Raw genomic sequence first — 26,641 nt, forward strand, 5'->3', positions numbered from 1 at the left:
GTGAAAATGTCAGCAGGTACTGGAGGGTGGTGTTGAGAGATGAGAAGATAAGGCTGGAAAGGTAGATTAGAGGATTGTTTTTGTTGTTTGTTTTTTTTTCTCCTATGGTCAAAGAAGCATGGAGAGGTGAAGGGAAGTGGTGTGATTAGATTTGAAAGATGATTCTGTTTAAGGGGAAAAGATGGATGGATGGATGCTAAAGTATGGGGAAAGCTACTATGGAGAGACTGGGAAGAATTTGAGAGTTATTTTGAAGACAGAATTGACAGGACATAGTAACCAGCTGGGTGTGATGGTCAGAGAGAGTTTTCTAGTGAGGAGGACTGGGTGCTACCACTAATCAAGACAGAAGATCCAGAAGAGGTGAAAAGATGGGAAATTCAATGAGAAGGTAACAAGTTAGGGTTTCCACTTTCACGTATTCTATCAGGCAAAGCAGCAGGAAATGGAATAAGGAAGTAGCTAAACTGAAACTGGGACAAAGGGCTGCACATACTGTTGGGGAGACAAACATGATAGAAAAGTTTCATGTAATTATTACACTCACATCAGGAAAGTCATACATTTTATGGACTCACTTCACCCTTAGCCCGGTGCCAAGGGTTATTTTATTATTTTCCTTTCTTTCACAATGCCCCCCAATCTACCAAAAAGCTCTTCACCATTGCCCACACCACACACCACATACACAAATAATCTCCTACCCTTTCCTAAATCCAAGAGCATTCCTTTCTTCAAAACACTCCTGTCTTCCATGAGCCACTTTCTGGGTCTCCTCAAAAAATCAGTGATGGCGGCGCCTGGGTGGCTCAGTCGTTAAGCGTCTGCCTTCAGCTCAGGTCGTGATCCTGGGGTCCTTGGATGGAGCCCCGCCTTGGGCTCCCTGCTCAGCGGGAAGCCTGCTTCTCCCTCTCCCACTCCCCCTGCTCGTGTTCCCTCTCTCGCTGTGTCTCTCTCTCTGTCAAATAAATAAATAAAATCTTTAATTAAAAAAAAATCAGTGATGGCTAACAGGTACAACAATGAACACAGATAACAAACTATTTTTATCATTAAGGTCAAGTCCATATTCCCATTAGTTATTTACACCTTTATTGTTTCATTCCTTTATCTAAACTTTGAATAGAGCACATCTGAATAGAACACTACTTCTGAGTGCTAATGACCATCAACAATTAGGACCGTCTAATGTGGGTACCACTGTTCCAAAGGCCTTTCAGAGCAGCTACTATTTCTATGAATATCAGAGTATATTTGCCTTGACCCTGAGAGTTTAGGTCCAAGAGAAAATGATTCTGATTCTGCATAAATCTGCAAAGGATAGGAAGCATGACTGCACAAGTACAAGAAAAGACGTTAGTACTGCAATTCAACAAACATTTCCGGAGCGCCTGCTGAGTACTAGGTGCGTACTTAAAAGCTATATGGGGATATAAAGATGTAAAGACGGCATCCTCTTTATCTTTTGGTATGCCTTAGATATTCCATAATAAAACCAATGGTCCTTGCTCTTGAGAACTCAAGTCCAGTAGGGGAGATAGTCGCGAACACAAATGAAGGCAGGCCATAGTAAGTGCTTATAACGGAGGTGCGAAGTACAGTGGGATAATAAATAATAGATTCATCTTTCTGCTTTGGGGAACAAGAGTCTGTTCATCTGTCTTCACAAGGATAAGAGACCAACAGTTTGAAATTTGGGGAGCAAATGTCTTTCTTGTTGATGCAACTGACAAGCCTTAATATTTTTGAATCTATAACAGACAAGGAATTGAGGTTAGCCCATTGGATGACAGGCCCAAAGCTGCTGCCAGGTCCTCCCTCTGAGGTCTTGGTTATTTCTTCAAACAGAGAGCACTGCTTGTCAGCGCTTTACTACAGCACACCAATTCCAATGTTCCTTCCTCCAAATCTGTCCATGCGTCTCAGATCCCTGAGTCTATCGGCTTCTCTCATTGTAGCCAATCAGCGTTCTGTCTTCCTCTTCCTCTTCACCACCCATCCCGCACACAGGACAAGGGGTCATCCTAGAGCTTACAGCAAGTAATTTCACAATACAAAAAAAAAAAAGGCTGCAGCTTCCCTTTAAATGCAGTCCTTCCAGAAGGCAGGGATAGGCCAGGCAACCTTTCAAAGTCCCCTTGGCATATGGGCAGGCTCTACTCCTGTCTTATCCTCATTGCCACTGACAGGCCTGGGACCAAAGCCTGACAGGCACAGAGAAAAACCCCTGGCTCCAGTCCACTCCCCAAACCTCATGTGAGGCAGAAAAATGTGGTTTTGTGTCTTTTTTGGCCATGTGACTTCTTAGATATAAGAATCAGACTGATGACTTCTCCCCCGCCACCACCAAAAAAGGAAAGCAAAGAAAAAAAGTCCAGTTCAAAACAGTGAGTTTCTCATGAAGCTTTAAGGAGATGTTTGTACATAATTATAAGGAAAGATTTAGATTTTCTCCACCAAAATAAAAATAAATTTATCTATATTACAACATAAATATTGGCCATGCTAAAATATGCTGCATACTAAAGGATTTATATATTGTATAATAGCATTTAATACTACTCAGCATTTATGACTTCAGTAATTTTGCAGTTTAATGATTTGGAAAGAAGCCACCAGGAATCAGGAGTCCCAACTGTGTCATAAATTAGTTGTTTAGCCTTGGGCAAGTCACCTAACCTCTCTGGCCCTTAATATCCTCATCTGCAAATGGAAGGAATTGAACTAGAATGGTCTCTAAGATCCCTTTTAGCAAAAACAAAAACAAAAAACTATTCTGTGAATATAAAGCATCAAAACAATCAACAATGCAAAAGGATTTATCAAAACCAATTCGCTCTCCCCATAACTGGAAATGCTCCATCTATTAGAGAAATTATAAGATTCCTGCTTTAGTAAAGAAGATTGAACCAAATGACCTCTCCTACGTCTTCCAACTGTAAGACTCTCTCACGTTACAGATTACTTTTGGAGATTATAAAACAATTACAGAGTAAGATTAATAGTAAAGGGGGGGAGGAGAACACCATCTTCTAGGTACGTACATATTTGCTGTCACATTAGCCGAGCAATGACAGGTAGCAGGTCACTGTGTAGCTAATAGGGACTGTTTGTCTTGGGCCAGGTTGCTAGGTGGTGTAAATAACTCTGCAAACACAACACCCAGCAATGAAAAGTTTTAAATGCCTTCAGTCACTCCAAAGTGAGCATATAGGATTTCATCACATAAAGCCTTCTGACTGCTAGTCAGAAAAACTAAGGTAGGACAGAAAAGGATCACAATTGCCTTTCATTTGTCTGGGGGTATACAGACACTCCCTGCAGCGTGCTCCATTACCCTATGTTCTTAGGGACGTGCATCAAAAGAATGGCAGAAAATAGCAATAATCACTGCGTTATCTTACATTTATATATGGAGTTCAGTTTCCAAGGTAATGCCATATATTTGAATTTCCTTTGAGCCCCATAGGAGACATGGGAGGTGAACAGAGCAGGTATTTTTGACCCTTCTCGGAGGAAAACTGAGGCTTACCAGGGTTTAGTAACATTCCCCTTTCCCAATAGTGGGAAATGGATCAAATCCTCATTATATCACTTTCAACTCCCTGACATGCTTTTGTCACAAGAGGTCTGGCAGGATATAGCTATCTGTTTATGATTTCAGTATATTTACATATTTCAGGAAATGGCAGAGGCATAGTATACTCTTATGGAATTTGAGGAAATGATTTTTAAAAAGGAAACCAACAACAACCCTGAATTGTAATGGTATTTTCAAAGCCGAATTAGAAATAGATGTTAAGGGGCGCCTGGGTGGCTCAGTTGGTTAAGTGTCTGCCTTTGGCTCAGGTTATGCTCAGGTCCTGGGACTGAGCCCTACCCACTGAGCAGGGAGCCTGCTTCTCCCTCTGCCCCTCTTCCCACCCTCTCCCTCCCTCTCTCTCTCTCTCTCTCTCTCATATAATTAAAAATCTTAAAAAAAAATAAGAAATAGATGTTAAATTCGAAATGCCTGTTGAATCTGAGAAATAAAGGGAACCAAAATGCTATAACTAACCAATCTAAGTTGTTATATAGCAATGTGATTCTAGAAACATGTAATGGTAAACGTTAGTATACTGGGAAGAAAGAAGAGCAAAGGATTTGAAATAGGTGGTAAACATATCAAGAAACAAATACTTTTCTACAGAAATTATATTTAAAAAAACTAAGTTTAGGTTGGACAAGAATTAAGCAAAGGATTTAAGTCCTAAATATATTCCATGTTAAAATAGAGGCAGATTTTGGTATAAAGTAAGCATCTAAAAGCTTTAAGCCTTAGAAGAAAAACATGCTAACATCTGTTAAGGCACCTATTATGCTTCTACTTTTTATATACTTTATCTCATTTCATCTTTATATCTTCATGGAGGTCAATATTATCACCATTTTATAGACAGAAAACTGAGGCTCTGAGAGGTCAAATAACTTGTCCAAGGTCACACAGTTAGTGGACGGCTTGTTAGGTCTAATTGATTTCTAGCTGGGTCCTTTTAGAAGGTTACCTCTCCCTAAAAAAGCATATCTAGGGGAGCCTGGGTGGTTCAGTTGTTAAGTGTCTGCCTTCGGCTCAGGTCATGATCCCAGGGTCCTGGGATCGAGCCCCGCATCGGGCTCCCTGCTCAGCGGGAAGCCTGCTTCTCCCTCTCCCACTCCCCCTGCCTGTGTTCCCTCTCTCATTGTGTCTCTCTCTGTCAAATAAATAAATAAAATCTTTTTTAAAAAAGCATATCTAAAATTTGCAGTTATATTTGGTTCCTGGAACCATAAGAAATTAAAAAATAAAGAAGCACCTTTTCATCTCTCCTAAAAATTGGTAGGCTGAAAATTCCGCAAGGTTGTAACTTAACTCACTCATCCTAGTGACGTGAGCTTTAGAGTCAGAAGAATTGGGTTTGAATCCTAGAATCCTTATAAAAGCAGCTACATGATGTCAAGTAAGCCCTCAAGTTCTTCAGGCTGTAATCCAATATGTTAGTCTTTCATTCTATCTACTTATGAAATATCATTACTGGATGTTATGGTAGACATCACAGGGACAAAAAGATAATAAGACTTTCTCTGTCCTCAGAGTTTATTTGCATTAAATCAATTTAGTTAAATCAAAATCATTTTCTACATTCTTAACACCATTCTTTTAGACTTCTACTCCAAGCAAGCAGGTATGGAGGGGCAAGTGCCCAGAGGGACATAAGATAAAGGAAGAGTTCTAACATGGACGCTACAGATCAGAGGACCACTGGGAATAACTCTTCAAACCTTATAGCCAGCTAACCCCACCCTGTATCACATTCCTGTTCTCCTTTGTTACTTCCCAAGATGTAAGTAAGCAACTCCAGTTGAGAGTCTCAACCCTGTACTTTTCTGTGCATCCTCTTTCCTGACCCAATCTCCCACTCTCTCTTCCCTCTGAAACTTTCCCATTTGCCCCTCCGGTTCCATTTTCAACTTCTTGGCTGCATGCTCCCTCAACTTCCTTGAATGAATGTAACGGCGCAGTTGACTTTTCTCTTTTCCTCTTCACTTACCATCACCACATCCAACTAATCACCAAAGTCCTGTAGATATTTTCTTGTCAGGGAAAACTGTCAAAGACTTTGAAATGGGCAAAAATAATACTGGGTATCCTTGCCTAAGGCACCACTCCCAGTTTACAGGAGACTTCCCTTGACTTTGAGATATTCACAGCCAAAAATTGTAGCAAACATCTAGTAATGCAACTGATTCTTGTCCATAGGAATGTAAATGAATCATGTCCGGTGGAATGCAGTGGATTATTAATGCTCTGTGAATACTGATTGGTTTTGCCCCTAGTTACACATTCATTTTGGCATGCCCTCATTCCTTATTGTCTACATATATACGTGCTCTTGGAATTTTCCTTATAGCATCTTACTGGTTCCCTCATTAATTAATGAGTTAAGTATAATATTTGACACACATTCATTTTATATGTATATAAATCATTATTTTACCCCCTTTAAAAAAGTATCCCTTAACATTCTGAATATCTCTTTAAATTTATGCACTTCTTTCCATCACAATAACCCTTCCTAGCACAGCTCATCTTCACTGTTGCCTAGATTATTTTAACAATCCCCTAATTGTAGCCTTGTCTCTAGTCTCTCCATCCTATTCCATTCTCTCCATAGCCAGAGTGCTTTTTCTAGCATGTAATTCTGAACATACTACTTAACTTTGTAAAATCTCCTGCTCCTAGAATCCAGTCCAACCCTCTTGGCGTGATATGCTTCTCTAGCCTCATGTTTGATACAGCCCTGCAATTCACATTTCAGGTCTCGGAATTCACTGCCCTCTCTCTTCTGGGCACTTGTAGTCCCCTTTGCGTGCAATGCATTCTGTACCACCCTCTTCCCACCCATCTCTCGACTGTTCCTGGATCACTCAAGTCTGGGTGAGATGCCCCACTCATGTCCTCCTCTAGCAGCCTATACTCATTGACCCCTTGGCCCCCTCCCCCCACAACACATATTTCTCTACTATAATGACTCTTTGACTTGCTCCCCTACTAGACTGCAAGTTCTGTGAGGGCAGGTGGCAGAGCTGGGCTGTTCACCACTATATCCCGGTACATGATACAGCATCCAGCACATAGTTGTCATTCAGGAACATATGCTGAAAGCGGGGTTCTCCACAGGGTCCCAGGATAATAACAGGAATTTTCCTATACAAATCCTTCTGTGACCCACCTCCCCCCTCCCCCACACAAAAAGCATAGGTTACACTCAAATAGAATGTGTGTACTTCAGTTTTAGGCTTTTATTTTATGGAGTCAGAGTGAAATATTCAACTCATCTGCTTTTTAAATCGTGAACAGTTCCATAAAATGGCCATTCCTAGGAGGGATGAAAGACGGTTTTTACTTTCTCTATGGCAGGAAAAAGGGAATGGGAGAAGAAAAAAGCATGAGGAAGGAAAGAGAAGGCCAGAATCACGTGAAATGACCACAGCACACACGCTCAGCCTTTTGTCGAACACTCACTAGGTTCTATAATGACCCTCATTGTAACCATGGGGGGAAACTTAGAGGTGTTCGATAACTTAAAGGGCATAGATAGCTAATAGATGGGACTGCCACGACTCGCCTCTCTGACTTCAGAAGCCAAGCCATTAATCACGTTGGAAGAGTGGAAAATAGAAGTTGGAAAAACTACGTTTAGGCAAGATAAATTATTGACAAAGCTTGGTTTCAGTAGTACCTACCAAGTACTTGGTTTTCCTTTGCTAGGGGTTTGCAATTCTAGATTTCTCTTTGATATTCACATGTAACTTGGACCAATTTTGATGTGATTTAACACAGAGAACATACTCTCTTACACTGTTAGGAAGGTCTTTCTTAAGAAGGCCAATTCCTTAACCAGAGTATGTTGCCTCTGTCTCTAAAGGAGATGAGAAGGTGGTCCCTCTTAGTATCTTATAACTCTGAAAGAACTAGTAAGACACACATTTTAGAGTGCAACATTATAAAAGTAAATTAATGGTATTACAAAAACTCGAGAAATAGAGAAAAAAATTCTATCACCTTAACTCAAAAAATTTTGGCACACTTCCTTCAATTTTTTACTTGAAAAAATCTTAAACGTAACTCTGTGCTACTCTTGAAACTTTGACTCCAGTCTCTTTTCTCTTACCAAAACATCATACACATTTTTCATCTGCACAGATTACATCACCCTCATTTTAAAATGGCAGCATATATTCTATTAATTGGCTATTAACTCTAGTTGAGTCTGTTTATTTGTCTTGTTCCATAAAGTCACTGCGAACAGTGGATTAGTGGATCCTGAACCACACAGCTCCTAGGAGAAATACGGGGGTAGGTTTCTGGTCACAACATTTTTGTCAGCTGATCAATGCATAACCCTGTTTTATGTGTGTTTCTATTTAAAGACACCTTACTTGATATACATTGTTGATTCATTAATGCTGAATTCATGGCCAATGGCACAGTAACTCATGCCTCAACGAAGCATATTTTTCCTGTAAGGCATATCACAGCCTTCTTGCACCTAGCAATACTGGGCAACACTTTGGCACTATGGTTGGAGCTATTTTAAACAGCAAAATCACCAACAAAAAGCACAAAGATGCAAAACACAGCACCAAATCGACTTTAAAAAAAAGGGTTATTTATTTGAGAGAGAGACAGTGAGCATAGAGGGACAGCGAGAGAAGGAGAGAAGCAGACTCTCCGCTGAGCAGGGAGCCTAGGGCTTGATCCCAAGCCCCTGAGATCATGACCTGAGCCAAAATCAAGAATTGGTGCTTAGCCGACTGAGCCACCCGGGCGCCCCATGAAATTGACTTTGAGAAGGCACTTGTTTACAGTATGAACGTTGAAACATGAAGGGAGAGAGTGTCACCTTGCTCCATCTGAACTGGGAGTGTGTATTTCAGGCAACTCAAATTTTTCTCTGTTTTGCACATGTCTGTCTGTGAATGACTGTTAAAGCACCCCAAGTATTGATTTGGGGGTTAAAAATAAATTTTAGTGAGGTGAATTAACAAATACACAATCTGCAAATAGTATCAACTGTATTTTCCTATTATTGAACAGTTAGGCTATTTTTCCTATTAAAATAATACTATGATTAAATCTTTAGGCCAAAATTTCCTACTCTTTTAGGAGTATTTCCTTAGGAACTACTGGGATAGTTATACTTTTGACAAAGCTTACTCAGTGCAGTTCTTGGAATGGCTCATGTCAAGATTCTTCAGATCCTCACTATTTTCAAAATGTGGTCCAAGGACTAGTGACATCAGCATCACCAGCATTAGAAATGCTGACAACGAAGTGAATCAGCATCTGGTTTTTAACAAAATCCAAGGTGATTCCCATGCACACGAGAAGTCTGACAAGTTCTACTATAAACCAAGGATTCTCACACTTGAGTACGCAACAGCATCACCCAGCCAGTTTAGACACAGCCGCCTGGGCACCCCCCATCCCCAGCATCTGATTCAGAACATCTGGGGAGTGGCCGGAGAATCTGCATTTCTAATAAGTTCCCAGGTGATACTAATGGTCCTGGTTCTAGGACCACACTTTGAGAACCACTGTGTAAGCTGCTTCATGAGTAGGTCTCTTGCAGGATTTAAACTTGCAGTTTTTAAACCAGTAATACGTCTTTTTTGCAGGAATGGGCGGGAAGGGTGGGAAAATAATTGATACATAGCTCATCAAAAGAAATGCACACCAGGGGCACCTGGGAGGCTCAGTCAGTTGAGCATCTGCCTTTGGCTCAGGTCATGATCTCAGGGTCCTGGGATCGAGCCCTGCATCAGGCTCTCTGCTCAGCCGCAAGTCTGCTTCTCCCTCTCCCTCTGCCATCTCTCTCTCTCATAAATAAATAAAATCTTAAAAAAGAAAAGAAAAGAAAAGAAATCCACACCAGGTTTTGTGGAGGCGAGCTAGCTAGCCAGGATGGTTAGACCTAATCATGGTTGGTGGGGGGAGGCCAATATGGTTGGGTCAACTGAGAAATAAAGAAAAAAAATCGTTTTTTTTCTCTTGTTATTTAGGTACTTTATACAAAATCTAATATTAAAGTATCTGAAAAAAATCTTATGGAGTAGTTTTTTTATAAAGATTTTATTTATTCATGAGAGACAGAGGGAGAAAGAGAGAAGCAGAGGGAGAAGCAGGCTCCCATGGAGCAGGGAGCCTGATGTGGGACTCGATCCCAGGACCCTGGGATCATCACCTGAGCCGAAGGCAGACGCTCAACCATCTGAGCCACCCAGGCGCCCTGGAGTAGTTTCTCACAAACCATATTTTTTTTTCTTCAGCTAAGACAGCAGAAGAGATGATTTATTGTACATGTGTTACGTCCAGCCACAAATGAAAACAGAATTAGTCCTGAAAGTCATAGGTCCAGGGCAAAGGACCAAAAGGAACTGTTTTGGTATGAACAAGGAAGGTCTCTTCAAAGGTGGTCGTTGCGATCAGATGGCGATGGTCTAGAGCCCTTGAATCAAACTCTAGAAAGTAGGCATGCAGTCCAACAATTGGTACCAGCGTCCCTGGCCTCTGGCTTTCCTTATTTCTGCTCCTGTGGCTCCATGGGTGCACAAGCTAGCGGTTTACTTGGACCTCTGCCTCATCTTTCTTCTTTTATGCTTCAGCCTGCGCATTCGCTTCTTCCTCCACTTGGCTCTCATGGCGCAGAGATTTCCAAGAAGATGGCGCTAAGGCCGAGAGAGCCCACAAACCATATTTTACGAATTATATACAAAAATAGGATAATCTGAAGAATCTGCTTGGTAAAAAGTGTCAAAGAAATTTTTTTTTACTTTTTTAGTTTCCTGTGACAATATACAGTAATGAAAGGATAAGTCCCCAAACCAGGCCCACAAGCTTAGTTTGCTTTGGCAAATCCTTAGCTACAACCACCCAGGAATAAGCCAGAAGAGATATGTCTTAGAAGATGGAAGCCCTTAGACTACAGTTTCCTCATCCTGAGCCTTCAGGTCAATCCCCATGCATAATTATTCTCTGGCATAAAGACATCTCTGGGTACAAGTCATATGCATCTCAGGTAAATCACAATTACCGTTTCACATTGCTCTTAAGCTTGGCGAAGATTTAATGAAGTATAGTCAGTCTCCTGGATAGGTACTCCCTTGGAGTGACTCCCTTTCCCCTACCCTAGGGACCTTTTTGCTCTGCATTAATAATGAGGTTCTCTTGGTCATTCCTTTTCCCTTTCCAGACTTGGTCGAAGGCTTTTAGAATCTGGGTGGCTAGATGTTCTTTGGTTTTTAAAATCATGCCACAGCCTTTTTAATTGTTAGCAGGAAAAAGACGGAGGCCATTTATAAGACCATCTGTGGCAAAAGCAGTTTGACTCTAACAAAAGCCAGTATCAGAGGTGTAAGATTCAGTTAAAGGAAGCCCTTATCAATGTAGATAACCTTGTGATCAAAGGAGAACCGGTGATGGGGAGTGAGTACTGTTTCAAAGTGTTACGATCTCTTCTCCAATCAGGGCTTCTGCCATAATAGAAAACATAGCGGATTATGTGATTGTTTCTCTTTCTCAAAGAAATCTACTCTGGTCTCCAGGTCTCTGAGAATACTTAAAGGTTAGATTAGAGCCTGGCTTTGATCATTAACATAAGCTGTATAAAGCAAATGTTCAGTTATTTTTGATTAGACAAACAGATGGAAGGGGTTCTGTTCAAAAATGGCCAGAAACAGGAGGAAGAAGATGTGTGTGTGGGGGGGGGGGGGGGGGGGGGGGAGAACCTGGCAAAGGAGTACAGTTTCTTGTCACATTGGCTCTTGAGCCCTAGCTGCTGCAGTATCAGGTGGGTATTTCCCAGGAGTTTCCATGCTTAGCAAAGGTTTTAAATGAGTCTGTACTTTTAGGCCTAGAGAGTAATGACTGAAAATATCCAAAGGCATGTTGCATCTGTTTCTTCTTAGTGTGCATATGTATTTGACTTTGTTATGTGAGAGTAAATAATTGGTGAGTAATTAGTAAAATGCTTAATCTCACTTTAATCAAAAGATTATCTTCCCTGGAGAAAGCAACCATGGCTTTGTATTTTGGTGGGCTTGATCTCACCATCTCGATTATCCATGGCTATCTGCGCCCGCGGATAGCCTCATGCGGCCCCTTAGAGGCAGACGGGACAGCTACCACAAATGCAGGCACAGTGCCTCCAGGGTAATAAGAAGCCTCGGTGGGCTTATTTTGCAAATTGAGCCCTCTTTAGTAATAGCAACTGTGACAGCCCTCTTTAGGACTCCAAATGAGTCTCTCTCTCTCTCTCTTTTTTTTTTTTACAGTCTGGCTCCCAAATCCATTCTCTTTAAGATGGAAACTGCTCTCCCCACTGCCACCTGCCCATGGTGAACCATCAGCCCAACTGCAGGCTCCCTGGGCTCTGTGTCCCCGCCACCCCCCCTTTCTTTCTTCTGTCACCTTTCTCCAGTCCTTTGTCTTTGACTATTTCCTAAGCCTTTCTTCTACTTCTCTGGCCTTTTTGGAATTTAGAGTTTCACTAAAATGTCCTCCTAGTACTGCTCAACTATTACCCCAGCCCAGGAATTCAGTACAAATTAGCAGATTGAAGACAATAGCATCTGACAGTGGGAAATCTTACATTGTTTTCCCCTAATTTTTAAACAACTAAAATTGCACATTTACTATACCTTCTCTGTAATACATGATTGCTTTTTGCAAGATGGTTTTACCACACTGCTACACGCACAAGTATTGTTACTAAATGGAACCCACTATCTGAAATTATTACAGTTGTTAGGACTAGACATGAGACCTCTCTGCTTGACTATTATACAAATGAAAAAGAATACAAGAAAAATTCTAGACTGATGAGATGAACACTAAAATGGAAAGGATGTTTTCTGTTTTGTAATTTTTACAATTTATCTTTTTCCTTGACAAAATCTGCAAACTCAAAACACCAATCCATCAACCAACTTGTTATTTGGAGAATCCTGGGAAGAATAATTTTCAAAAGCTGGCAAATCTCATACAAAATACCAAAATCTTATTTTTTTCACAAAAATCTTATTTTTTTCAAAGACTGGTTGTACTACTTATGAATTTAGTGGTTCTCATTTTCTTATTTAATATAGTCTTTCACCCTTCATGCTTCAGCCTGATTTAAAGAATGATAGGAGGTAGTGAGAGATGGACAGAAGGAGCCAGTGTGATCACTTTGTGGGACTCCATCCTAGGACCCTGGGATCATGACCTGAGCCCAAGGCAGACACTTAACCAACTGAGCCACCCGGGCACCCTGAATTTTTCTTCTTAAGAGCACTAAAAAAGGTCAGATCAAGGAAAGGCTGTAACACACAACCAAACTAAGGTTATTAGATTATCTGTTGCCATATTCCCTATTAGCCCGGACTACCAAATCACCAGTCTAATGGAAACTCTCTCTTGACCACAAAGAATAACGACCAAGACAAGTGACCATTATATGGGCATGCCTAAAGGTGGCAAGGTCAGATCTCATCAGGATTCTATTTCCTGCTTATAAGGAAGTCTGTGGGCAGATCTCAAAGTGACTTAACCTTTCTGTGTCTCACCCAGATATCTCCATCTGAAACACTCATGACATTTTCCCCTCCTCCTCAGCTGTAGCAGTATCCCAATGGAGGCTAAACTTCTAGAAAAGTACTATGAAAGAACTGGAGTAAAGGTAGATTTTAACCAGATTGTCTTAGAGGTTGTCACTTGTCTGTTTGATGTTGGTAATAATGAGATTCCAAGAATGTTACAACGTTAGAGTTAGAAAGGGCATTTGGTAATGGTAATCACTAAAAAAAGTCTTCATCTCATATTTTGAAATGAAAGCTGAAGACAAATTTTAAAAAATTTGAGAGAATTGTCTTGCCAAGGATGATCTGATACGGCTACATAGGTACTTACTGCCTTGGTCCGATTCTTTTTCCATTGCATCTTTGTGCCTTATAAAGCAGGCAAACAGAAAGCACATTGATTTTATCCATTTTAATATAAGTAACCTTTAAGATAAAGAAAGAAGGTAGGTATATGGTTGCATAAAAGAACCTCATTACTAAAAACTTTACAAGGGTTCGATTCATCCTCTGTTCAAGGTGGTGCATGTGAATCTTCTGCTAAAGCGTAATAAGCAAAAGATATTTAAGCCTACACTGGTTGTTCTTTTCTTGATTCATCTGAGAACCAGAACACATCCTCCTCATTGACTATCACTCACCATGCAGCAATTCTCGGTGGTGACATTATGAAAGGACATTCCCCCAGCCCCCCCCAAACACACATCCACCCCCATAGTTAGAAGGATTTATCCTAATAGGGCAGCAAGCAAAATTTGAAAAAGTTTCCCAAATACCACCTCTGCTCTGGCCTCTACCCAACAGAAAAATCATTAATCAAAAAAAAAAGGGGGGGTTCTCTACAATAAACAAATGTAGACCAAAAAGAAAGTGTCTACTCTGTGCCAGACACAGGCTATAAAGTGACGAACAAACAGTGAATACTAAATATTCACTCTGAGTTTTAGTCTTAGAGCAGCTCTCTTTGTGTACCCATTGTGCCTGATTTGTCAACCACTGACCCCTGGGTGTGATAGTTCCTTTAGCTCTCTGAATCTCTCTGAATCTATATCCGCAAATACAGCATACAATGAAAGGTCCCTTTTTAAAATTTTAATTTATTTTAATTATTGTTTAAGTAGGCTCCACACCCAACACGGGGCTTGAACTCACGACCCTAAGATCAATAGCCGCATGCTCTACTGACTGAACCAGCCGGGCACCCTGAAAAAGTTCCTTTTTGACTTTACCCCACCCCAGCACCCTTTATTCATCCCCCACCTTTACACTTCTCTTTAACATTTGCCACTGCCTAAACTAATTTACTTCATTGTTTGTCTTCCCCAATAAAATAAGCCCCCAAAGAGGGCAAGAATTTTTGTTCCCCCCCAACTGCTGTGTACTCAGTACCTAGAACACATACTAAATGCTCAATATCTGTTGATTAAAAGAATGTCAACACTTCGACACCTACAAGTTCCATTTGATACATCCTTTTCCCCAGGACAGTCTCCTCACTCCTCCCCTTCAATCATTCTCTCATCCCTAGTATACTGCTCCTCTGTCCTCTTAGGATTTTTCCTGCTGGCTATATCTAGGTATAGTGTAGCTAGCATGGGCTCCATGATTAACTGTCACATGACAATCTTCATTTACACACACCCTCTTATCTTCCATCGCACCTGCTGAACCAACACTTAACCCTGTATTACCCCCACCATCCAACTTATCTTACTCCATTGTCCAGTCCAGAGCACTGCAAGAGAAGACCTTAGAGTCATGCTAGACCGAACCAATAACAAGTCAAGATAAGCCTCAATGTTTAAAATCCACGGCATACAGAAGAAAGAGAATGGGGTGAAGAATTAGACCTGGATTTGAGAATTGGGTATAATGTGCACTGCCTCGTGTCTTTGGCTGAGTCAGCAACCTTCCTGAGCCTGTTTTTTCATCTGTACAATGGGGGTAGTGTACCTACTTCATACCACGAGGATTATATTTTAAATGAAATAATGTATGTGAAAGCTCCCAAATTTCTAGGCATGTAGAAGTTGCTTGATAAGTGTCAGCTCCTTCTCTTCCTTTAATGTATCTCACTAACCTCTTTGAAGATGACTAACTCCTACTTAGCAAGAAAATCCATGCTCTCTGCTATGAATCTTAATTTTCCTCTCTTCCCTCCTTTCCATATAGAATTCTATGTCTTCACTCTGTTTTCTTGATTCAGAAGTAGTGTCCCTCTTCTTTTCTAAAACTAGCTCTCTATCCATGCAAATAGTTTTTACCCTGGCTGCACATTAGAATCATCTGGGGACAGGCACCTGGGTGGCTCAGTCGTTAAGCTTCTGCCTTCGGCTCCCGTCATGATCCCAGGGTCCTAGGATCAAGTCCCACATTGGGCTCCCTGCTGCTTCTCCCTCTCCCACTCCCCCTGCTTGTGTTCCCTCTCTCACCGTGTCTCTCTCTGTCAAATAAATAAATAAAATCTTTAAAAAAATTCATCTGGGGAGCTTTTAAAAAAATGCAGATGTCTGGGCCCCACCACAGACTGATTAAATATGACTCTCTGGAGGCAGGAGCATGGTATCAGTATTTTTTTTAAGTTCCCTGGTAGGGTGCCAAGACAATTCAATGGGAGAGAGAACAGTCTTTTCAACAAATATTGCTGGAACTGGATATCCTCATTCAAAAGAATGCAGTTGAACACTTCCTTATACCATGCACAAAAATTAACTCAAAATGGATCATAGACATGAATGTAAGAGCTAAAACTATAAAGCTCTTTAAAAAATAGGGATCAATCTTCATAACCTTGGGTTAGGCAAAGTCTTCTTGGATAGGACACTAAGAGCACAAGCAACAACAACAAAAGTGAAGAAACTGAGTTTCATCAAAATTTAAACATGTGGTGCTGCAAACAATATCACCAAGAAAGTAAAAAGACAACTCACACAATGAAAGAAAATATTTGCAAACCATATATCTGATAAAGAACTTGTATCTAAAACATATCAAAGACTCTTAAGCTCAATAATAAAAAGAGAAATAAATTTTTTAAATGGGCAAAAGATCTGAATAGACATTTCTCCAAAGAAGAAATACAGAGGGCCAATAAGCGCATAAAAAGACGCTCAACATCATTAACCATTAGGGGAATGTATACCAAAACCACAAGGAGATAGCACTTCAAATTCACCAAGATCACTCTTATCAAAATTAGAGATAGTAAGAAGTGTTGCCAAGGATATGGAGAGACTGAAAGCCTCATATACTGCTGGTGGGAATGTAAAATGGTGCAGCTGCTTTGGAAAACAGTTTGGCAGTTCCTGAAAATGTGAAACATATAGTTATCATAGGACCCAGCAATTCCACTGCTAGGTATATACTCAAGAGAAATGAAAACATATGTTCACACAAAAACTTGTATGCAAATGTTCATAGCAGCATTATTCATAACAGCCAAAAAGCAGAAACAACCCACATGTCCATCAAGTGATGGATGGATCAGTAAAACATGGTATATCTGTACAATGAAATATTATTCCGCTATAAAAGGAATGAAGCCCTGATATATGCTATAACATGGAGAACTCTAAAAACCTTATTCTAAGTGAAAGAAGCTAGTCATGAAAGACTGTATGTTATATGATTTTATTAATATGAAATGATCAGAATAGGCAAATCTCTGTATAAAGAAAGAAGATTAGTGGTTGCCTAGGGCTGGGGGGCTGAGGGGAAATGAGGAGTGACTGTTAATGTATATTAGTTTTGTTTTTGTTTAACAATGCTAAAAATATTTTAAAATTGATTGCGGTGATGGTTGACCAACTCTAAGAACATACTGAACAAACAGAGAGACAGAAAGTTCCCCAGGTAATTCCAGTCTCTACAATACTATATATGTACGGTATCTTTTTTTTAAAAGATTTTATTTATTTATTTGAGAGAGAGAGAATGAGAGACAGAGAGCATGAGAGGGAAGAGGGTCAGAGGGAGAAGCAGACTCCCTGCTGAGCAGGGAGCCCGATGCGGGACTTGATCCTGGGACTCCAGGATCATGACCTGAGCCGAAGGCAGCCGCTTAACCGACTGAGCCACCCAGGCGCCCTATAATGTATGGTATCTTACCTTCTAGATTCCTTAGGAGGAAATACGGCATCTTCTAAATCTTTCTCTCCTCCCATATTCTTAAGGAATAAGAGACACAGAGCAGGAGGGTGATATCTCTTAAATGATCCCCCCTTTCTTTTTCAAGTAAAGGAGTGTTCTTGGTGAATGTTTTTTATTTTAATCAAAATTGCAAGAGTCAGGCTGCCACTTGGCAGCATCGGTCATCTTGACTATCTTGATTCACTGGAGCTCCCCAAGCAATTAATTCAGCTGTAGCCCAGAGAGAGAGGGTAGGTAGACAGTGCAAACCAAACTGACCGGTTCTGCCATCCAAAGTACTGTTGTTCTGTCCTCTACCAGTGGATGTGGCCTCTGGTCCTTAGGAACCATGCTTTTGACAGTTCCCCAGGATAGGGCTCTGGTTTGACTGACTTTGTTTACTAAATAAATTAATTCCTACTTCTGGAGTAGCTTCAATTTTGAAACAGAAAGCCATCTATTGAGAGTCACTGATACACAGGATTTTATTGTTTGATATTAAACAATTAAGAGTTATTGTTTTTTTCCCCCTACAAGTACACTATACAGGAAAATAAATATAATCTAGAATACAGCCACTAGGAGTAGAGAGAGAGGGAGATTCTATATCCACACTGTGCCTTAAAGGGATAGTTTACTTTAATAAATGCAAAGTGCAGACTGTATTTCTTTCATGGAAATAAAGCCCTCTTGCCAAAACGTATAGAAAAGACAGAATCTGATGAACATTTCTTGAGTTTGATTATACAAACACATTAAAAAAAAAACCCTAAGAGTTCAGTCTTTTGATCTAGTAATGATCTAGACTTCAATAATTTGAAATAACTTTGCAATTGCTACTTTCAACAAAGTCTGAAAGTACACAAAAGAAAATGATGAAGCAAGTCTAGATGCTTACAAATACAGGGAAATAGTGTCATTTGTTCAACCCAGCATATAAAAAAATAGCAAAATATGAAACCATAGTTGTCTGAGTAGAGGACAAAGATCTGATTTAGAATGAGGCAGAAGTTTTCCCTTCTATAGCTCTAGTGAGTACAGTTGCACTCAGAAAAACAAAATGAATAAAGGCAATGCCAAGATGAGAAACAAAAGAAAACTTCAAATCCTCAGGTAATTTTGAATGAGTTTACAGTTGGAAGATTCACTAATAATCTTCAAAATAGATTACCTGAGTCCTAATTTAGAAGCCCTATTTCACGAGAAAAGATTATAATAGGAAAATCTCAAAACTAAGTATTGATTATACAAGGTAAACATGACAAGGCTAGATGATAAGAAATTAACAGACACATTTTGCTTTCCCTCTCACTGGAGACGTGGACCAGGTACACGCTGCCGACTAGAATATAATTTGCTCAAGTGAGGGCGGTGGAAAATGCTATTAGGTTATCTAGGTTGAGGAGCTGCCCTGGGGCAGACTATGTCACAGCGTCCCATCCCTCTTCTTTATCATCCCAACTTTCACCAGAATATAATCCAGAACCTTGGAAAATAAATACGATCACAAATACTAACTTTTTGTTGAAACACCAAGCAAAGTATCAAACCTTAACTTAATACATGGAACATATCAGAACTTTTCCATGTTTGCCAAGTACAGGGGGATAAACTATTTTCAGCTGGGAGTTCATCTTCAGAAAACACTCATATGCATTTCTATGCAATATAATTATGGAATATATTATATACGAAACCACTTCTTAATTTTCGTTGGCGGATATTTTACAGATCAGGATTTAAGGATCATTCCCCTTTTGCCTCTGGTGCAGGCTTTCAAGTTTTCGAAAATAGAAATAAAAAGCACAAAGTGACAGAAAGAGCTGCAAAGATGTATAAATACACCCCTGTGACTCCCATAATAAGAGCTTTTGGGGGGAAAAATGGTCGGACAAGTATTCATCTTCCCCAGATTACAAGCTCAAGACCTTGACTGGTACACAATTATGGAACAAAGGGGAGGTGAAGGGTGACACACAACAGAAAGGGCAGCAGAAAGGAAGACCAGAGCTCAGCAGGCTAGAACCTGCTCCGTCTAGCTGGCCCGGCTTCCCCCCAGCACCTTTCTGGTACCAGTTTGGGGCTTTGCCTCTCACGCGACCCACATCCTCTTCTCCGAGAAATGAATCTCCCTTTAAGGAAAGCCAAGCCAGCATCCAGAGGTAACGTGCAGAACCGTAAATGAAAAATGTCCACGTCTAGCAAGCAAGCAGACGAGCAAAGGGAAAACCAGCTGTCAGTTTTGGAGGCTCCGAGCTCTAACGGGGTTTCAGGTTACTCTTTCGCTCTGTCTTTCTCACCGTGTCTCCCTCAATAATATCAGCTTTCTAATCAACTCAAATCTCAAATACCTTCTCCATCTGTCCTTGTGAAATAAATGCTGATGAAACAGGAAAAAAAGAGTGTGATACTCACAACAATGAAGAATTCCTACACATGCCGTTCCATTTTCTTGCTTTAAAAAGATGGAAGGTTAATTTAAAAAGCCTTGCAGAATTAGAAAAATAAGGGGGAGGGGGATTCCACCCACACAATCCTCCAGCCCACCGCAAAGAAGCCCAAAGGCTTGCTGACGTCACAGATTCATGAATGGATGTAAATTGGGCCGGTTTAGGATTCCGCACAGACTTCGCTGTGGTGTGTGCCATGAAAAAGAAAGGGAGGGTCCAGAGCAGGCCGGACCAATAGGCTTCAGGCACTCATGGCCTGCCTTCTTTTAGGAGGAATCTGGTCACAGAATAAACAGAGCCCGCCAATCAGGCGTCTGCCACTGCCTTAAGACAGACTGGCAGCTAGAGGGGGTGCGGGAAGGGGGGTGCGGGGGAAGGGAGTGAGTGAGTGAGTGTGTGTGTGTGTGTGTGTGTGTGTGTGTGTGTGTGTGTAGCTGTGAAAGTCATGAAAACGTTATTGCTATTGAATGAGGGAATCAAAATAGAATTTCAGTGGAATGGGGGCTACCAAAAATGCATATAGAAGAATCACAGTCTTTTATTCATTAGAGCTATTTTAACTCTTTTCTTGCTGTCCAGCAACGTGCCTGTTCCCAAGTGATAAAAACAAATCAAAGTCAGGGAAACAGTTCCTAAAACTAGCGACCAGTAAAAAATGTATGCCCTGCTCACCAAGGCTTGTAAAAGCAAAACAGTAGGGAAATATTAATTGGAATAACCTAGTGATTAAGAAATATAAATATATAAGACAATATTGCATAAATGTAATTACTTTTTAGAACAATATCATCTTGCTCACCTTTGTGATGCGTCAAAGTGGGTGTGGAAGAGCAATGCTGCATTTAAATAAGGTAGGTAAATATTTCCTCATTAAGACACAGCTCCAAAAGAGCTCTTAACGATTCTTAGAGCAAATTTTGGTTTTAATAAGATGCCTTACTATACACAGCAGAAACAGCTATATTAAATTACCCAAGAGCTCATGACATTTAAAGTTTTTTTTTCTAATTTAGGGGCGCCTGGATGGCTCAGTCGTTAAGCATCTGCCTTCGGCTCAGGTCATGATCCCAGAGTCCTGGGATCAAGCCCCGCATCCATCGGGCTCCCTGCTCAGTGGGAAGCCTGCTTCTCCCTCTCCCACTCCCCCTGCTCATGTTCCCTCTCTGGCTGTGTGTCTCTCTGTCAAATAAATAAGTAAAATCTTTAAAATTTTTTTCTAATTTAAATAATTTTACCAGCTTTATTGAGACATAATTGATATACAAAGAAATGCACATATGTAATGTGTACAATTGGATGAGCTTAGAGTTATGCAAACACCCTCAACACCATCGCCACAGTCAAGACAGTAGACATATCAGAGGGTTTTCTTGTGTTCCTTTGCAGGTTTTTTGGTTTGTTTTTATGGTAGGAATACTTCATGTGAGATCTACTCTCTTAGCAAATTTTGAAGTGCACAATATAAGACCACATTGTTAACTATAGGCACAATACTGTGGAGCAGATCATAACAACTCCTATTCCCCCCCCCCAATCTCTGGCAACCACTATTGTATTCTCTGCTTCTACGAGTTTGACTCTTGTACATATCTCATAGAAGCAGAATCATACAGTATTTGTCTTTTTGTGACTGGCTTGTTTCACTTGGCATAATGTCCTTCAGGCTCATCCATGTTGTCACAAATGACAGAATTTCCTTTTTTTAAGGCTGAATATATTCCATTGTATGTATACACCACATTTTCTTTATCTGTTCATCTGCCAATGGGCACTTGGGTTGTTTCTATATGTTGGCTATGCAGTGCTGCAATGAACATGGAAGTGCAGGTATCTCTTGGCGATCCTGATTTCAGTTCTTCTGGGCATATATCCAGAAGTGCAGTTGCTGAATCATATGGTAGTTCTATTTTTAATTTTAAGAGGAATCTCCATACTGTTTTCCATAGTTGCTGCACCATTTTACATTCCTACGAACGCTGTACCAGGGTTCTAATTTCTCCAAACCTTGCCAACATATGTTATTCTTTTCTAAATAGTAGCCATCCTAAGAGAGGTGAGATGATATCTCACTGAGGTTTTGCTTTGCATTTCTCTGACAATTAATGATGTTGGGCACCCTTTCATATGCCTATTGTTCATATGTGTGTCTTCTTTGAAGAAACGTGTATTCAAGTCCTTTGCCCATTCTTCACATTGGTTTTGGCAATAATTTCTAGAAATGACACCAAGAGCACAGGCAACCAAAGCAAAAATAGACAAGTGGGACTACATCAAACTAAAAAGCTTTAAACAACAAAATGAAAAGATAACCTACAGGAGAAAACATTTGTAAAACACGTATCTGATAAAAGGTTAATTTCCAAAATATATAAGGAACTCATAAAACATGATAGCAAAATAATCATGACGTTTCTTTACTCTTTATTTTAAAAATGTTAGAAGTTATACAGAAGTGGAGATTAATATAATTCACTGCCCCTATACCCCATCATTTCACTTCATGATTACCAATACTTTACTAAAACTGATCACAACTTTCTTGAACTTGGGAATTCCCTGAAGCTAGAACAACAGTGGTTAATATAAGGCCTCCATTATGAGGTGTCCAGTGACCAAGAACATTCTGAATAGAGATCTTACTCTATCTCTTAATCAAACTATTTGTACAGCTGAGAGGAGAGTGGCTGCCAGTCTCCGTGTGGCTGTGGAGGGTTCAAGCCTGACACTAGGGACTATTGCACCCTGCTTAGCTCATTTGGAAAAACAAAATGCAACAAAACTCTCCAGGACTATTTTACACACAGCAAAGATGTTCAAGGCACTGTTCTATATACTTAAACAATAGAGTATCATTGGCAAATAACATATTCAACAAATTTCTCTAAAGGAGCTTACTGTGGAATATCACTTTGGAAAAGATAGACTGAAGTTTACCCCTATAAGATAGGAGTGCTCAAGACAAATGCAGGACTGGTACATTCCTAGTAAGCCTTAGTGCACCACATTGGCTTATATGTCCATGTACCAAGATTATTTTAGAACCCATAAATGGAAAGGAATTAAGAACATACATCTCTGTCCCTTTTTTTTTTAAGATTTTATTTATTTATTTGGGAGAGAAAGAATGAGACAGAGAGAGCATGAGAGGGGGGAGGGTCAGAAGGAGAAGCAGGCTCCCTGCTGAGCGGGGAGCCCGATGCGGGACTCCATCCCAGGACTCCAGGATCATGACCTGAGCTGAAGGCAGTCGCTTAACCGACTCACCCACCCAGGCACCCATCTCTGTCCCTTTTAACAGCAATCAAAACTAACCAGGATACACTAAAAGAATCAGATTTATTAGAAAATAACAGTTTTTTCCCCCAAAACTTAGTCCGTAGTATTTTGTATTATTAGTATCTATTAGTCTGTATTATTATTTTGGAAAATAATACAGACTAACTAGTAGAAGGAGGCAACCTTTTTGTGGAACATGTCAACAAGATGGCCAACTCTGTTACGGAAGCCGACGATTTGCTGTAAGATTTGAAAGCAACATCGTTACTCAACAAGTCTACCAGGGATCAGGGTATCTCTGGCGCAATTCAAAAAAACAGTCTGTAAACTGTTTTAAACACAGCTACCTAAGAAGTTGGCTCAATATGTAATCTGGCAAATAAAAACGAGCTGGCTCTATGGACTTGCCATTTTAGTAAGATGAGCTTGATCTGGGTTAGCGTGCTTTCCTGTACCACAGAAATATTAACAGGGCCAACAACAATTTCTCCTGTTGAATGTCATGGGAAATCATTGGGAAGATAAGTTATCTCCCCCAAATTACAGAAACGGTAGAGGTCATTCTTGGAGGAAGCCATTGTTGTTTTTGGAACAGAAAGAAGGTAGGGAGAGGGGACCATGAGAAATGTACATCCTAGAGCGGCACTGCCTAAGAACTTCCTGCAGTGATGGAAATGTTCTATAATTTGCACTAATACAGTAGCCACATGTGACTGTTTAGCATTTAAAATGTGGCTAATGTGCAAGATGTCCATCAACAGATGAAGAAGATGTGGATACAATGGAATATTATGCAGCCATCAAAAAACACGAAATCTTGCCATTTGCAATGACATGGATGGAACTAGAGGGTATTATGCTGAGCAAAATAAGTCAATCAGAGAAAGACAAGTATCATATGATCTCACTGATATGAGGAATTCTTAATCTCAGGAAACAAACTGAGGGTTGCTGGAGTGGTGGGGGGTGGGAGGGATGGGGTGGCTGGGTGATAGACATTGGGGAGGGTATGTGCTATGGTGAGCACTGTGAATTGTGTAAGACTGATGAATCACAGACCTGTACCTCTGAAACAAATAATACATTATATGTTTTAAAAAAAAAAGATAGTAGGACGGGAAAAATGAAGGGGGCGGAAATCAGAGGGGGAGATGAACCATGAGACTACAGACTCTGAGAAACAAACTGAGGGTTTTGGAGGGGAGAGGAGTGGGGGGATGGGTTAGCCTGGTGATGGGTATTAAAGAGGGCACGCACTGCATGGAGCACTGGGTGTTATACACAAACAATGAATCATGGAACACTACATCAAAAACTAATGATGTAATGTATGGTGACTAACAAAACATAATAAAATAAAATTAAAAAAATAATAAAATAACATGCGGCTAATGTGATTGAGGATCTGAATTTTAAATTATATTTTAGTTCATTTAAATTTTATTTTATTTTATTTTTATTATGTTCAATTAGCCACCATATAGTACATCTAAATTTTAAAATCCATAGTCACATGTGGCTGGCTGGTGGCTACTATATGGGACACGGCAACTCTAGAGATACCAAGCCAAGTCCCATCATTACAAGTAAGTCTTTATTTCAGCATGTGGGCATGCTAAGTGTGGAGGACTACAAAGCCAGTATCTAGGTGAGTAAGCACTTTTAAGAGTCCAATGAACCTCTTCAAATCTCAGTAATGACTGGAAGATAACTCTGGTCTTATTTCTCAAGAAGATATTCAAATTTCATTATTAGAAGACAACCTAAGAACAGAAGGTAAGGTACAATTATTTTGCTCTAAAAATATGAGTTATTCTAGGATTGTTTTTTAAGAAAAATTGTTTTTTTTAAAGGAAAATGACTCATTAAACCAGAATCTAAGAGAAGTTCAAAGTATAATGACCCAGTGACAAATTTTGTCAGAAATATCACGAAAAAGAAAGAGGATAATGACCTCAAGGCTAATACATGAAGATTCACATTTCTGCCACAGGCACCAGTGTGTAGTAGTTAAAAGCTGGTAAAGAGATCTGGGTTCAAATCCTGACTCTGCCACTTCTCAGTTATGTAAGTTCAGGTAAACTGGAGTTTCCATATTCTCATTATTAAAATGGGGATAATAATAGGCCATGCCTATTATGTGAAAGTTAATACATGAGAAGACTAGCACAGAATCTGTAATATAGAAGAGACTTCAGCAAATGATACTGGTGGCTGTTTTTGTTTTATTGTGGTAACAACCATGGGCCTTTCTATTCTCAGCAAGGGAAATTTCAACAACTGTGCAGATCCAGGGATTAAAAACCACAGAGAAAAACACAACATCTTTATTTTGCTTATAATAAGCTTGAACAGATCTTTGTAGGAAATTCTTTTTTTTTAAACATGCACTTTTTTTTTTTTTGAGATTTTATTTATTTGACAGCGAGAGAGGGAACAAAAGCAGGGGGAGTGGGAGAGGGAGAAGCAGGCTCCCCGCCGAGCAGGGAGCCTGATGCGGGGCTCGATCCCAGGACCCTGGGATCATGACCTGAGTCGAAGGCAGATGCTTAATGACTGAACCACCCAGGCGCCCCTCTTTGTAGGAAATTCTTAAAAAATATGTACTAGGGACACATTTTCCAACGAAAAGCTCATCCAAATCATTTTCCTTGGGGAGATTGGGGAATAATACTCCCTGAGGTTCTGTAGCTGAGGAGGGGTGAACCCTCAGGAGGTTAAGCTAGGTGACCAAAAACTCTGTTCACCAAAAAACCAAACAAAAAATAATGCTAAAATTTCCCAAGAAAACCTGTAGTTTACATACAATCATTTGAACTGATATGGAAAACAACCTACTATGTGGGAACACTGGCTGAAATTCTTTACTTTCATATCAGAATGTTAACTCTAACTTTCCCTGTTTTCAAAGCATATGGTTTGATAGCATGGATAGCAATGTAAATATTCAATATTCAAATTTCAATATTCAAAGGCTGCAGCAAACTATTACTTCAATTTTAATTGTTACTGCTGCTGCTGTCTAGCTCCCATTAAATGCCTAGTTGAGAAAGCGATTTTTAAGAAACATCTAAGGAAAAAAAATTCTTTTAAGTATCACTAAAATGTGGGTGCCTGGGTGGCTCAATCAGTTAAGTATCACTAAGATTTATCCTTGTATCAAGGGAGATAGATGGATCCTCAGAAAGCTACCTGTTACCTAACTATCATTAACCTAGTACCCCTGAGCAGAATCATTGTCACAGCCCGCGTGTTACGGCCTTTCTTTGATCAAGAATTATTATAAGGAACAGCAATATCGTTTCTGTGTTGTCCATTATCGTGCATGATGTCTCATATGCAAGCAATTCACACGAAGAATTCATTTTAGAACTTAATACCAGGGAAAAGTTTTCTGTTCTTGAAAAATTATTAGGCACCCACATTTTTGATAACAACAATGTAATCCACTGAATTTCCATTTTTTTAATCCCTGCTGGTGGGAAGCTCAAAGCCAAGTTTATGCTCAAATCTGTCTATCAGTCAATTTATATATCTGTATCTATTTTAGCTTTTGCGGTTAGCACATTTGCTTTCTCTTCCCTGCTTTGGGTTTGATTTCCCTTTTATTAACCTTATTGTATATATACTTCATGGTAAGGACTTCAAAT

The 26,641-nt window shown here is 40.0% G+C and overlaps 1 protein-coding gene across 11 annotated transcripts in view; it reads right to left on the reverse strand.

The window, feature by feature from the left end:
- MAP3K13 (mitogen-activated protein kinase kinase kinase 13) overlaps positions 1-26,641 on the reverse strand; it is a 169,572-nt gene that overhangs the window by 79,319 nt on the left and 63,612 nt on the right. The window contains exon 2 of one of the 11 annotated variants that reach the window (XM_073896068.1): positions 705-958. The exons of 8 other annotated variants lie outside the window; for them this stretch is intronic. The gene's annotated coding sequence lies outside the window, so the exon portion shown is untranslated. Of the gene's footprint in view, positions 1-704; positions 959-19,680; positions 19,903-26,641 lie in introns of those variants that run through there. 2 more of the 11 variants (XM_025877288.2, XM_073896064.1) reach the window with 2 other exon arrangements.

This window comes from Callorhinus ursinus, unplaced genomic scaffold, assembly GCF_003265705.2.
Source record: "Callorhinus ursinus isolate GAN/ISIS: 27379988/994484 unplaced genomic scaffold, GSC_fseal_2.0 scaffold1, whole genome shotgun sequence".
Taxonomy (NCBI): Eukaryota; Metazoa; Chordata; class Mammalia; order Carnivora; family Otariidae; genus Callorhinus; species Callorhinus ursinus.